Here is a 12,780-nt window from a genome sequence, read left to right on the forward strand (position 1 = left end):
CCGAAAATTTCCCATCGATTTGATTTATATGCAAAATATTTAAATTTTATTGCCAGTTTGCATATGGCCACGGCTACAGCTACAGCTACGGTTACGGCTATGGCTACGTTTTGTGGCATGTGCCTCGTTCTCGTCCTCGGCTTAAGTGAGATCGATAGTTGTAGGTGCTGTTTAAAAGGCAATCCAATTGAAGTACAAGTGGAGAAGGGGCAAATGGGAACGCAGAGGGGCGCTTCATTTAAAGCAGCTGAGCCAAAGTGCTACACACATAAATTATGCACTTTTTGGCCCATGGAAACCGAAATAGAAATCGAAATCGAAATTGATGTCCGAGCGAAAGTGTTGTCCGATGTCCACCTGCCACGCCCCCTTTTCCATGCAACTGCACACCTGTGAGCAGCATTTATTTATGTTTATATATTTATGTGCACACTTACTATACTATATGCTTTTGTTTATGCTCGCATGCAGAATGTTTATGGTCTCATTGCCTCGCCGTGCAGCCAAGTTTATAAAGAGCTGCGTTCTAAGCAAACTACAGTAAAGACTCTCTTGGTGCCTCACTTATTGATTGTCACTCGAATTTCAGGATGGAATAAACACGATTTCATTAAAATTTAAGCCTACATAACATAAATGGTGATAAGAAATTAGATAGAAATTTGATTAAAAACTAATTAGAAAGCGGCTTGCTGTCCATTTTGCATAACAGCAAAACGATGCAGTAATTTCCTTAAAATATACAAAATGAATATACGGAAAATATACCTAAATATACTGAAAGTTGTATAACGTTCCAAATGAATATACTGAAAATATATCTAAACATACCGAAGGTTATAATTGGTATACAAGTTAAATATTTGCAGCTATTCCGCTTCTTAAAATTTAAAGCAAAAATTCCTAGTTTTCTAAATTATACCGAATGCTATAATTGGTATAATAGTTTAATGAATGAAAATAAAAACACAATTTCCCTAAATTTTACGCTTACATTAATAGTAATACGAAATTAGATAGAAATTTGCATAAACACCAATAAAAAACAATGCGGAATTGTTCTTTAAATATACCAAATTCATAGAAAAAATACTAAAGTTAGCCTTCGGTATACTTTAATATTGTTTAATATTTCTAGCTAATACTTTAATATTGTTTAATATTGCTAGCTAATGCGTTTTTTTCCAATTAAGCATAATTTTTTAAAAATATTTGGTTTTATACATAGCTTAATATTTTCATCTATTGCGATTGTTTTTAATTAAGCACAAGTTTCTAAATCGAACTTAGATTTTCTACGGTAAAAGACCATTAAATAACATAGTATTTAAATTGAAACTGCTTAATAAAATGCTGAAAAATACTAAAGCATACTGATGTTTGGTATAATAGTTAAATGTCTCTAGCTATTGCGCTTTTCAAATTAAGCGCAAGTTCCGAATTTCCTAAAATATACCAAAGTCAATATTTTTGGTATAAAAGTTGAATATTTCTATTAAATATTATTTCCTAGTTGATCGTTTTTCTTCACTAAAACATATATGTATGTAAAATGAAGAAACTGCATAGATATTTATTTGCTACAACTTCTCTTGCCAATTTATAATCCAGTCTGCGGCCAATGCAGTCACAGCTCTTGTCACTGGATCAGCAACCACGCCCACTTTACCGCCCACAAGTTGTCTGACGACCTTTGCCAAGAGTTGAGCGACAAAAAGTTGACTCATTTTTCATTACTCATCCGCCCCGGTGGCCGCGCTTGAGAGTTGTAGGCGTGTCAAAATTATGTTGATTGTTGATTGCCGGCCAAGGAAATAATTAAGCGCAGCATCAGCACTACACAAGAAGCTTGCCACTTGTCACTTGCCACTTGGCGCACAGTCAACAATTTGCGTGCGGCACCAAAAAACAAAACAGCAAAAACAAAAAAAAAAAAAAAAAACAGAGAGAGCATCAGCCAAATTGTCAACACAGGAGAAGAAAGGAGGAAGTAACGTTGTCATAACTGTTTCTTGCTACACTTTTTGCTTGCCACTGCCACTTGCCACTTGCAACTTGCAACATTGGACGACTTCTTCATCCTGGAAATTCGCGCAGTTTTTGGTCCTTGGCTGCAATCTAATTAGCCAGCGACTGGGCCAAGTTTTGATTTACATTTGTCGGCTCGATTGCAGCGAGATTGTTGCACAATTAGTCCCTGTTGTTGCCAGTTGCCAGTTGCAAGTTGCAAGTTGCCCGCTGCAAGTTTCCAGTTGACTTGGTTTACTTGGCACCAGACTTCTACTTCTGCAGTCACTCTGCTCTTTTTTTTGCCTATTTACTTCAATGCAAAACAGCAAGTTGAGTTTGTCAGCTAAAAGTCTTAACCCATTAGACGGTAATTAGCAAGGGAAACAATATTAAAACTAGACTCTTAATAATGTTTAATAAACTAATCCAGTTGAAAGCCAGTTCGAAGTATGCTTACATTAATATTATTCTTATCGATAAGCTTTTAAATATCCTAACACATTTCTCGTTCACGAATAACTAGATACCATTTCGAAAAAGATAGTTATATAAAATAACAAAGAATAAAAAATATAATAATCATTCAAAAAAGAAAGCTTGTTGTTGTTAAACCATTAATTAACTAATTAGCTAATAAAATCAATTCGATAAAAGCAAAACCTTGCGAAAAGGATTTGAATAACAAAATGTTCTGAAATTAATTACTGAAATATACCGATAGGTATATTTGATATATATATATACTACTAAATGCGAAATATACTAAATAATTTCAAATATATCAAATTGTCAACCAAATCAAACTTTTTTGCTATACAAAATGATTTCGTGACCATCTTTTCTACGTAAATTATATTCTATATGATTCTATCAAACAAAAATAAGACAGCTACAATCGAGTATTCATGGAAAGCATAAAATATACACAAGGCTACATTTGGTATATCAAAACATACTATATTAAAAATACACCAGGTTGTCAAACGTTTTTTGGCATACAAAATGATTTCTTAAAAAACTTTTCAACTAAGTTAATTATTATACTTTATCGGTATTCGAAAGTTGGTTTAAGGTATAAAAACCAATACTGTGTTTAAAGTATACCTAATAAATAAACCAAAATACACTAAAATATACACAAAGCTTTATTTCAAATACACCAGATTGTCAAGCGTTTTTCAGAAATATGACACGAATAACGTTCTGACTAATTTAAGTATGTAATATTGGTCAAATCCATGTTTAGATTTAGATACTAAATTGGTATCGAAAACTGATTTAATAGCAAATAATAATAATAATAATAATAATGAAACTTACCCGCAAATTTACAGAAAGTATGAAATAAATTTGTATGTTGATTAGCAAATCGAGCATCAAATGGAAATGGAAATGTGTTTTGTTTATTAGTTGTTTCATAATTTAGAAGATTTGCGAGCATCGAGAGAGAGTTTCAGCTGTTGTTTTATTAAACCACAAGCAGCTAAGCATGAAACTGTAAATGAAAATGTAAGCGAAAATGAAAATGTAAATGGAAAATACGAATACGAAAATACGAAAATACTAAACTCAACGAATGAATGCATGAAAATAGAAATGCATGTGGGAATGCATAACATCGATGCAATATATATTAACTGACAAAGGTTTCTATTAAAATCCAGCATTGCATGTAACAGATTTCAGTTGACTGGCAAAATAATGTTGCAAAAGAGAGGGGAGAGGAGTGAGACAGAGGCAGAGACGCCATCAAAACCCAATTGGAATCACAGTTTGATTTCAGTTTTGGTAAACTTTCAACTAATTTCCGCACAATCGCCGCCGAAATCCGAGCGAACATCAAATCGAAACGACAAAACAGCGCTCGAAAATTAAATCGATCAATGGATGGACTCCGCCTTTCCCTCTCCCTCTCCCACTCCCTTCTCCTCCTTCTCCTCTTTCGGCCAATTCGACCACAGTCAGCAATGGGGAAAACGGTAAAAAGGGAGCAGACAGGCAGCAATAGTCAGCATTATTACGGCTGGATGACATTTTATCGCATTTCATTAGCAGTCGACCCTCCGCGTCGATGCGATTGCAATAAGCGAGGGGGAAGAGAGAGAGAGAGAGAGAGAGAGAGTTGAGAGGGGAGCGAAGGGAAAAGTAGTTTGGTGCTACAAATCCAATTCCATTTTACAATTCGTCGCACTTCATTTGCAAATTTGGGCAGTGAGTGCAACGCGAAATTTTGCGTCGATTTCAATTCTTTTGTAACGTTTGTTAGCCAGGGCCAAAAAGTTCATCAGGTCAGCGGCGACGGCGACGGCAGCAAAACAGACCGAAAAGCAAACACAAATCCTGGCACGCCAACCCGGCCATGTTGACAGCAATTTAACGCCTCGACTCGGTTCGACTTGAACCCGCCTCACCTCGCTTCTCCGCTTCTCCAACCCTGCCCTGTCATCGGCCAGCCCTGGCCTCGGTTCATTGTTAAGGCAACACCTCTCGACGCCTAATAGCATTTTATTTATTTATCACAAATTTAGTCGCCTACAAAGTGCTTGTCATCTGTTTGGATTTCCTTCCCAAATGCTCTCTCAAATATTATATTTAACAAATTACCAAAACGTTTCCCGTTAAGATTGTGCGGCTTTTCACGCTGCATAAATTAAAAGCCACACAAAAATGAAAAAAAGGAAAACGTCTGTTTGGCCAACACTCGAATTATGCTTAAAGTTAATCGACCAATTTCAGGTATTATCTCGTAATGTTATTAACAACCCTCCATTTCACTCAAGTGCCTCCATTTCACTCTATTCGTATTCGTCGAGCATCCCCCGAAACTATCGAAAACAATCCACTTAGATGAGCACAAGCAAAACAACAAGAGCGAAAAATGAAAATGAAAATAAAAATGAAGATGAAAATGAAAATGTTCTGCTGCTGTCTACCGCATGGCGCGCTAATAAATTACTACAAATAGAGCAAAAGAAATTTTCACTCGCTCAAGAAAAACAAATAAAAGTGATTGAAGTGAGTCTGCCAGACTTTTATAACATTCTTTGGTTATTTTAGAGATATTATAGTTTTATCTGATTAATAATAATCAAATAAAATGTGCATAATGATGATTCTTCTATTTCCTATCACCAATTTACTTTTTAAGTAGTTATTATAAAAGACTAACATTAGTTTTTATTTTTTTTATAATTTATAATATATAATTTCTGCAATATTCTATCACCAATTTAATTTATTTATTTAATTTATCTTTTATGGAAATAAATATTCCAACTGGTAAATTTCTATTCATTTAATTTACTAAAAACGATTAAAAAAATTGAATATTTCATTATTTTGTATATCATATTTGTTTTTATTATAATATAAATATTTTTTTATTTGCTATAATTTTGCACTTTTTATTAACATATTTAGATTTTCATTATATTATAGTTTTTATTTTATTTATATACTCCTATATTTTCTATGATCACTTTTTTTACTTTTCTCTATTATTCAGTTAAAGATTTCTACAACAATTCCATTAATAAAGTTTCAACTAAATTTGATTTGATCCCTCTATTTAAACATTTTAACTTCTTAATAAACATCATACATCTGAGCAAACTCGCTTTTAATTCTGAAACTAACTTATTTGACTGCCTTTGATGAAATGTATCTTCAAAAAAGAGACTCACAACATAAATTAAAAAGGAACTAGTAAAACTATTATTCAACATAAATGATAACACCAAAAATATCAACTTTATTAGTACTTACTTGATTGAATCGCTTTCCTTTGAACCAGAATTTTGAAAGGTTATTGAAAGTGCTGAAATAGATTAAGGCAATTATTAAATTGCAGTCATAGAAGTTCAATAAATTTAAAGTTTGAGGGCGCATAAATTTTACGTCTCGTTTCAAAGTGGATTTCAATAGTTCAATTTTGAGACCTGTACGGAGAGAAGAAAGGCATAAAAAAGAAAAAAAAACAATGGAAGAAAAAAGAGGGAACTGATGGCACAAGTAAATCAATTGGTTGCCATTAATATGCGTGGCATTCGCAAAAAAATATAGAGAGAGCGTGTGGGAGGGAGACAGAGGTAGACAAAGTGAGAAAGAGGGAGTGGGAGGGGGAGACACAAGCTGTGGAAGCAGAATCGAGTTCGAGTTCGAGTTCTGTTTGGAGTTGCGTTGAATCGAGTGGAGTCCAGAAAAGGAGGGAAGAGAGAAGAGAACAGCTGCTGCCATAAATAGCACACGTTGAATATGTTACACACACACACACACACAGACACACAGAGAATGGCCAGCAAGGTGTAAGTGAAACTTGCGAGGCGTGGCATCCCAAAAAAAAGAAAAAACATATATAAAAATATATAAAAATAAATAAAAAATAAAAAAGCGATGGAGTCATCCTGGTTACTGATTGTGGGTCTCCTTTGGGCAGCATCTCAGAGTGTGTGCGTGTGTGTGTGGGTGTGTGTGGCATGCCCCACAAGTTATGTAGCAGCATTTTATGCGTAAATGCAAATTAAATTTTCACTAAAGGAACAGAAAAAACAAAACGACAACCAAAACGATGCGAAAACGAAAACGAAACGTAACGAAACGCAACTCAAGTCAATGGAAAATTGTAAACTGGGGAAGAGCAAAAACAAAACAGCAAAAAAAAACGAAGTTGTTTCCTCTAATACTCTACCGTAAAGAAGAGCTGGTATCGACTTGAACACAAGAGCATTTATCAAAATTATTAAAAGCTCATTTATCTAATCTAAAATTGTCAAAGATTGTCAAATCTAAAACAACTCACCCAAATATGATTACTCAACGTCTTTTTAGATACAAGGATAAAAGGCGTCTAAATCTGAATCCCAATCTGAAATTCTAATCTGTCTGTGATCTAAATATGTCTAAATTACTTCTAATGTATTGTAAATCTAGCCTTGATCTCTCACTATGATATGTTTTAATAATCAATATGTGAAATATGCGAATTTGAATAACCTAAAAAAAAAACTGAATAAATCGATAAAGTGAAACAAGAAAAATCTAATATTGGGTATATCGATACAAAAAATACCATAAGAAATAAAAAATACCAGATAATCAATAAGGAATGCTCATTCATTTTGTATTGAACCTTAATTTTTTTCCTTAAATTGTGTTTACATACTAGAACGTATTTTGATAAGGTTGAGCAAATAATTAGCATATATCATTTTACTTTATTATATTTTAAGCTTAATCAATTGCTGCAATTGGAAGCACTAATTTAAAATTTGCCACAAATAAATTCTGCATTTGCTCAAATTGTTACCTAAATGAAATAAATTAAATATATCGAAAATTTTATAGAATGTGAAATTATGGTCTTACATAAGATCTTACTGAAAATGGGTAGCAGGTATCTGAAAGTCGAGCACACTCGACTGTCGCTTTCTAAATTGTTTTTATTTTTTCAGAGTGTCAACAGCCAATATTTTGTATACATATACATATATGTACATACATATATAGGGAAATAGTAATTCGTCAATTTTTCTAGAATTCAAATATTTATGTAAAATTTATTTTTAATAATTTTTTGAAAATGTGAATTAGAAAATTTTCTACACAATTTCGATTTAAAAACTTGGCTCATTGAGTTCTACTTTATATAGTTTGAATATTGTAAAACACAAACATGTGATCAACCAAATGCGTAAGAGTATTCAGAGTTCGTTGTGGGCAACTTCAGCATTTATAGCTTGTTTTTAGTGATGTTTTTGCTGGTTTTCTTGAGGTTGTCTCACGTTTCGGCTTCGGCTTCTTCCACATCATCTTCAGTTGCTTATGCTCCACATTCTCTTTGCTTATTCTTCTTGTTCTTGTTGTTGTTGTGTGTTTGTGTTTTTTGTTGTTTTTATTTTATTATTGCTTAAATTTACGCCAAGAGCAATAAAATATTTTAATGGCCACATAAAATGCTGCAGCATTTGAAAATAAAATCATGAACACTGGAATGGGAGTGAGGACTTGGCAGGACCCAAGAAGAGATAGAGAAGAGTCGAGAGCTGAGGGCTGAGAGCTGAGGGTTTACGTACAAATCTGAAACGTGTTTGGGTTTGCATTGTCGTTGGCTTCTTTATGGTCGCTTCTTGGCTGGCCGGGGCAGCCAAAAGACTGCGAAATAGTCAAGCGAAAACAATTTGCCAAATGAAAACGCGTCGCAAATATTTGGCGCGTTTCAAGCGCGTTTATTTACGCGCCTCTAAAAGCTGTAAAAGCTGCAAAATGTGCAAGCTGTAAATCTACGCTTCACGCAAGACTACAAAACAATTGAATGCAATTACAAAGTTTCTACAAGAAATTCAATCAACTTTGAACAGGTTTTTCGCCCGCAGCAAAAGAGAAAGAGAGAGAGAGAGAGAGAGAGAGAGAGAGCGAGAGCGAGGAAACTCATCAAAGACCCTTGGAAAAAAGGGGCAAAGAATCCCCATTCTCATTTTCCTTTTCGCACCTTGTAAACACTGAGCCAATTAAACGCTCATTAAGTGCGCATTCTCTCTCTCTGTGCAGCCGAAGAGGGGGAGGAGGAGTCAGGACAGCAGCACAACAGGACATCAGGAGAGCACAAGGACGCGTCTCGAGTTAATTTTAAAGCACAGTTTCCGGCGTGCTCAGGTGAAGAGCCGTTGGGTAAATAAAAGCAACAGCGACAGCAACAACAAGAGCTCGAAATTTTATAAAAAAAAAGAAAGAAAAAAAGTTACGAGTTCTCTTCTTGTTTCTCCTTTGGTTTTGTTTTTTTCTTTTGCTTCTGCCACCATTCTCTTGCTTCTTTTTTTTTTGTGCTGCGTCAAATTCTTTGGGGCGCAGCTTCATTATGCAGCCAGCGTTGTGGCAATTTAAGGGTAGGGTTAAAGGGGGGCGGAGAGAGAGAGAGAGAGGAAGCATTGTCTGGAGGCAGCAAACAACGACGCCAGGCCAGACGCGCCCATTTCTTTTGGCCCGTTGGTCGCACGAGCAAAACACATGAGACGGAAACGGATATTGAAAGGTCAGCAACCATAACACAACCCTTGCTCATTCCCTTCCCCTTGCCCATTCCCATTCCCATCGACATCCGTTTATGGTCTCCTAATGCCTGACCCCTTTGAGGCGCTTGAATTTCCTTTTACACATTAAATCGCCACTTGCAGCACATTTAATTTGTTTAATTTGGCTTCAATTCGGCTTACCCCAAAACCAGCCGCAAAGCAAGTAAAAAACTGATTTTGTCAGGTGCGCTCGACTGTGAAATACTCGCGGAATATTTTAAAATTGTTTTACCAATTCTAATATACTAAAACAGCTTCGTGACTATGTCGAAAAAATACTAAAATATACGGAAATGCATGTTTTTGTATACCAACATATATCGAGAAAATATTGAAATATAGTGAAAAGTATATTTGGTATATTAGTATATTTGACCGATTGGAATATATTAAGTCAGAATCATCGCTTTACCGCAGAAATACTGAAATATACCTAGGTGTATATTTCGTATACTACAACATTAAAAATATACCATAGTATACAAAATATACAGATTGCCAACCATAATATAAATTGTGCAATGTTCACTTCATTCGCATACTAAAATATACTAAAATATATATTGCGTATACCAATAAACTACAACATTCGAAATATACAATATAATACAAAATATACTAGATTGATAACAAAGAGAGTACAGAAAAAATATACTGAAATATACTAAAATTGGTCCACTACAACATTCAATAATACTGCTCTACTGAAATATACTGAAATGTATATATGGTATATTAATATACTACAACATTGGAAATATACTATATAATACAAAATATACTAGACTGGTAACAAAACAATAAATTTTACAATGTTCACTTCATCCGCATACCCAACTTCCAACTCATTGACGGATATAGAAAGGATGACGACGTTAGCTTGATTGCCGCTGTACCTTTGCTTAGGGCGTGAGGTAAGCACTCAAAAGGCAAGGACCTTAAAGTTGCTCGAATTATGCAAATAATATGATAATCCTTTGGCATGGCATAAACCTTTAAATTGAATGATCCAAATATGCTTAGCGACGATGACCTCAGATAGCCCCAAACACAAACTGTTGACTAAAGCACAATTTCTGTTCAATGTCTGTCAAATATTTTCGATATTTTATTCCACTTTTATTGTGGAGTTGTTTTCATTTGGTTAAAATACTTTTGTATCTAAGAGTTGAGATGGTTTCTGTTCAATAGAAAATTTTAAATAATTCGTATAAGGACATTGTATTTGAAATTTGCTTAATTTAATTTCATTGATTTGTATAAAAGAAGCATTTAATGTTTGCTTTACTTTTTAGAATTTGTTTTTAGTAATTTTCTTAATTTTTATCTATATTAGAATTCCTACTACTTTCTCATTGATACAATATCTATAAAATATCTTTAAGAAGACTCACAATTTGTTGTAGCTTTCAGAGACTCTCTTAATTTGAATGTTTGCAAGAACTTCTACATTGTGACTTAAAGAAATTAAATTTCAAATTCATGATGAGAAAGAAAAATCTGATAAAACTTTAAACAATTCAATTTCTATCCTATATATCTGAGACTATAAAACATGGAAAACAATATACCAAATATGCATTTCGGTATATTATTTGAACAGTGGAATAAGCTCGATTCCTTTTTCAACAAAAGAAAAATACTATTAATGTTATCTTTTAAATATAATATTATATATAATACCACATTGCTTTGCTTTTGTTGAAACGGGAATCGATAATTAATATGCCAAAAATTCATAAAACATTTCGAAATGTATATTTGGTATCATTCTTACTTCTTCATTTAGGTGTAGAATATAGTTTTCAATTTTGTGCCACATTCAATTATATTTTGAAATAGATTGATTATGATTTCACAGTTACGACTGAGCATCGAAATTTCCTACTTACATAGTTGACAAAATGCCAAAACATAATTCTCAATTTTAGAAACAGAACTTTAAGTGATTAAACTATCTAAACTATATTTTGTCATAGATCAAAAAGCTAATTGTTCTTTAGTAAACAGGTGTTTAATATATGTATATCGAATATTGAATGTGTAATCTCGATGTGCATCTCACGTTGCCATCAATAAAGATACGTACATGGAAATAAATAAGAATAGTAAATATGAGTGAAGAAAGTCTTTTCGCTAAGCAGACACTTGTGTCTTTAGCTCCACGCGAATGGGAGCAGAGCTCTTTGTTATGTCTCGACTTCGACTTCGAGTTGCAGTTTGACTTTAAGTGGCAACACACACGCACACACCCTCAAATCCTTTGCTTCCCCCTCTCTCTCTCTCTCTCTCTCTGTGCTCGCTTCTCTGTCTTGCTGCCTTGGCAAGACAAGCGTCTTAGCCACTTTCATGTGATTTTGTCAATTTTGTCTCCGCGAACGCGTTGCGACTTTTAAATAAAGCGAACTTCTTTTCAGTTCTCAGTGCTTGCTGCTGTTTTGGCTGCGCATTGATGCCAGAAATCCGTGCGATGTCTCCGTCAAATGTGTCTGCGATGTGAGCATATTTGCTTGGCAGCCCCCGGCCCGCCCCCACGCCTCCTTTTCGCCGTTTTTTTTTTTTTTTGCCTTTTTCCCATTTGGCAAGCTGCAACATGGCAACAAGGAAAGATGCGACTTCGATTTCAATTGCGTCAAATGCAACGTCGACGATGTCGTCGCTTTGTGTCTACTTCTTCTTCTTCTTGCTCTCTTCTTCCTCTTCGACTGCATCCTCTGACAGAGGGAAGGAGAAGGAGGAAGACAAAAGGAGGCGGCGACAAGTCGCCTGCCACTTAGCCGCTTACCTTAGCTGCTAACTGCTGACAAGCGAAGCCAGGGGGCGTTTTCTTGCCTTGTTGTTGACAAGTCGATGGATGCCAAGACTGACTGACTGACTGACTGAGTGAATGACTGACTGAGTAACTAGCTGAGTGACTGACTGACTGCTGTCTGTTGCCTGCGTCTTCCATTCCAAGTGAGCAGCGTGCTAATTAAGGTAACTGCTGGGAATCGCAAGTGCCGGAGACATCGACGATGACATCGAGAATCAAGCAAACAACAAGCATGAATAATGGCTAAAGTGTGAACCCAATACGAGAAAACACACATAAAGCAACAACAGTGCTTCTTTTTATATGAGCTAGCCATAGGGTAGAAGGACAATCTGGTATATTTTGTACTGTATATTTTGTGTATATCAAACATTTCTGTATATTGATATACCAAATAAACATTTTGGTATATACTCCATGGTATATTTGAAATGTAGTAGTATATCAACATACCAACTATACATTTCGGTATATTTTATTAGTATATTGGGAGTGTAGTAGTATGTGAGCGTACCATAAAAGCATTTCAGTTTATTTTATTGTACTATATAGTAATATTGGTTGTGCATTAGTATCTCAACATACCAAACATACATTTCGATATGGTATTATATTGTACTCTATGGTGTATTTCAAATGTAGGGGCATATCGATTTACCAAATATACATTTGGTATATACTTTATGGTATATTATGAGTGTTGTTTTATATCAATATACCAATCATACAATTCGTTGTATTATATTGCACTTTATGGTAGTATATTGGGGGTATATCAACATACCAAAAATACATTTCGGTATATTATATTGTACTTTATGATATATTTAAAATTTTAGTGGTGTATTAATATACCAAATACAGTTCGGTTCGGTTATTATAAAATATAAT

The 12,780-nt window shown here is 34.5% G+C and overlaps 1 long non-coding RNA gene across 4 annotated transcripts in view; it reads right to left on the reverse strand.

Annotated features, from left to right (window-relative positions):
- Positions 1-12,780, reverse strand: part of LOC117577681 (uncharacterized) — a 43,425-nt gene that overhangs the window by 26,864 nt on the left and 3,781 nt on the right. For 3 of the 4 annotated variants that reach the window (XR_004573296.2, XR_007955695.1, XR_007955696.1), the window contains exon 2: positions 5,776-5,827. This is a non-coding gene — a long non-coding RNA (uncharacterized LOC117577681). Of the gene's footprint in view, positions 1-3,382; positions 3,506-5,775; positions 5,828-12,780 lie in introns of those variants that run through there. The other variant, XR_007955697.1, reaches the window with a different exon arrangement.

The sequence above is a fragment of the Drosophila albomicans genome, chromosome X, assembly GCF_009650485.2.
Source record: "Drosophila albomicans strain 15112-1751.03 chromosome X, ASM965048v2, whole genome shotgun sequence".
In the NCBI taxonomy this organism is placed as follows: Eukaryota; Metazoa; Arthropoda; class Insecta; order Diptera; family Drosophilidae; genus Drosophila; species Drosophila albomicans.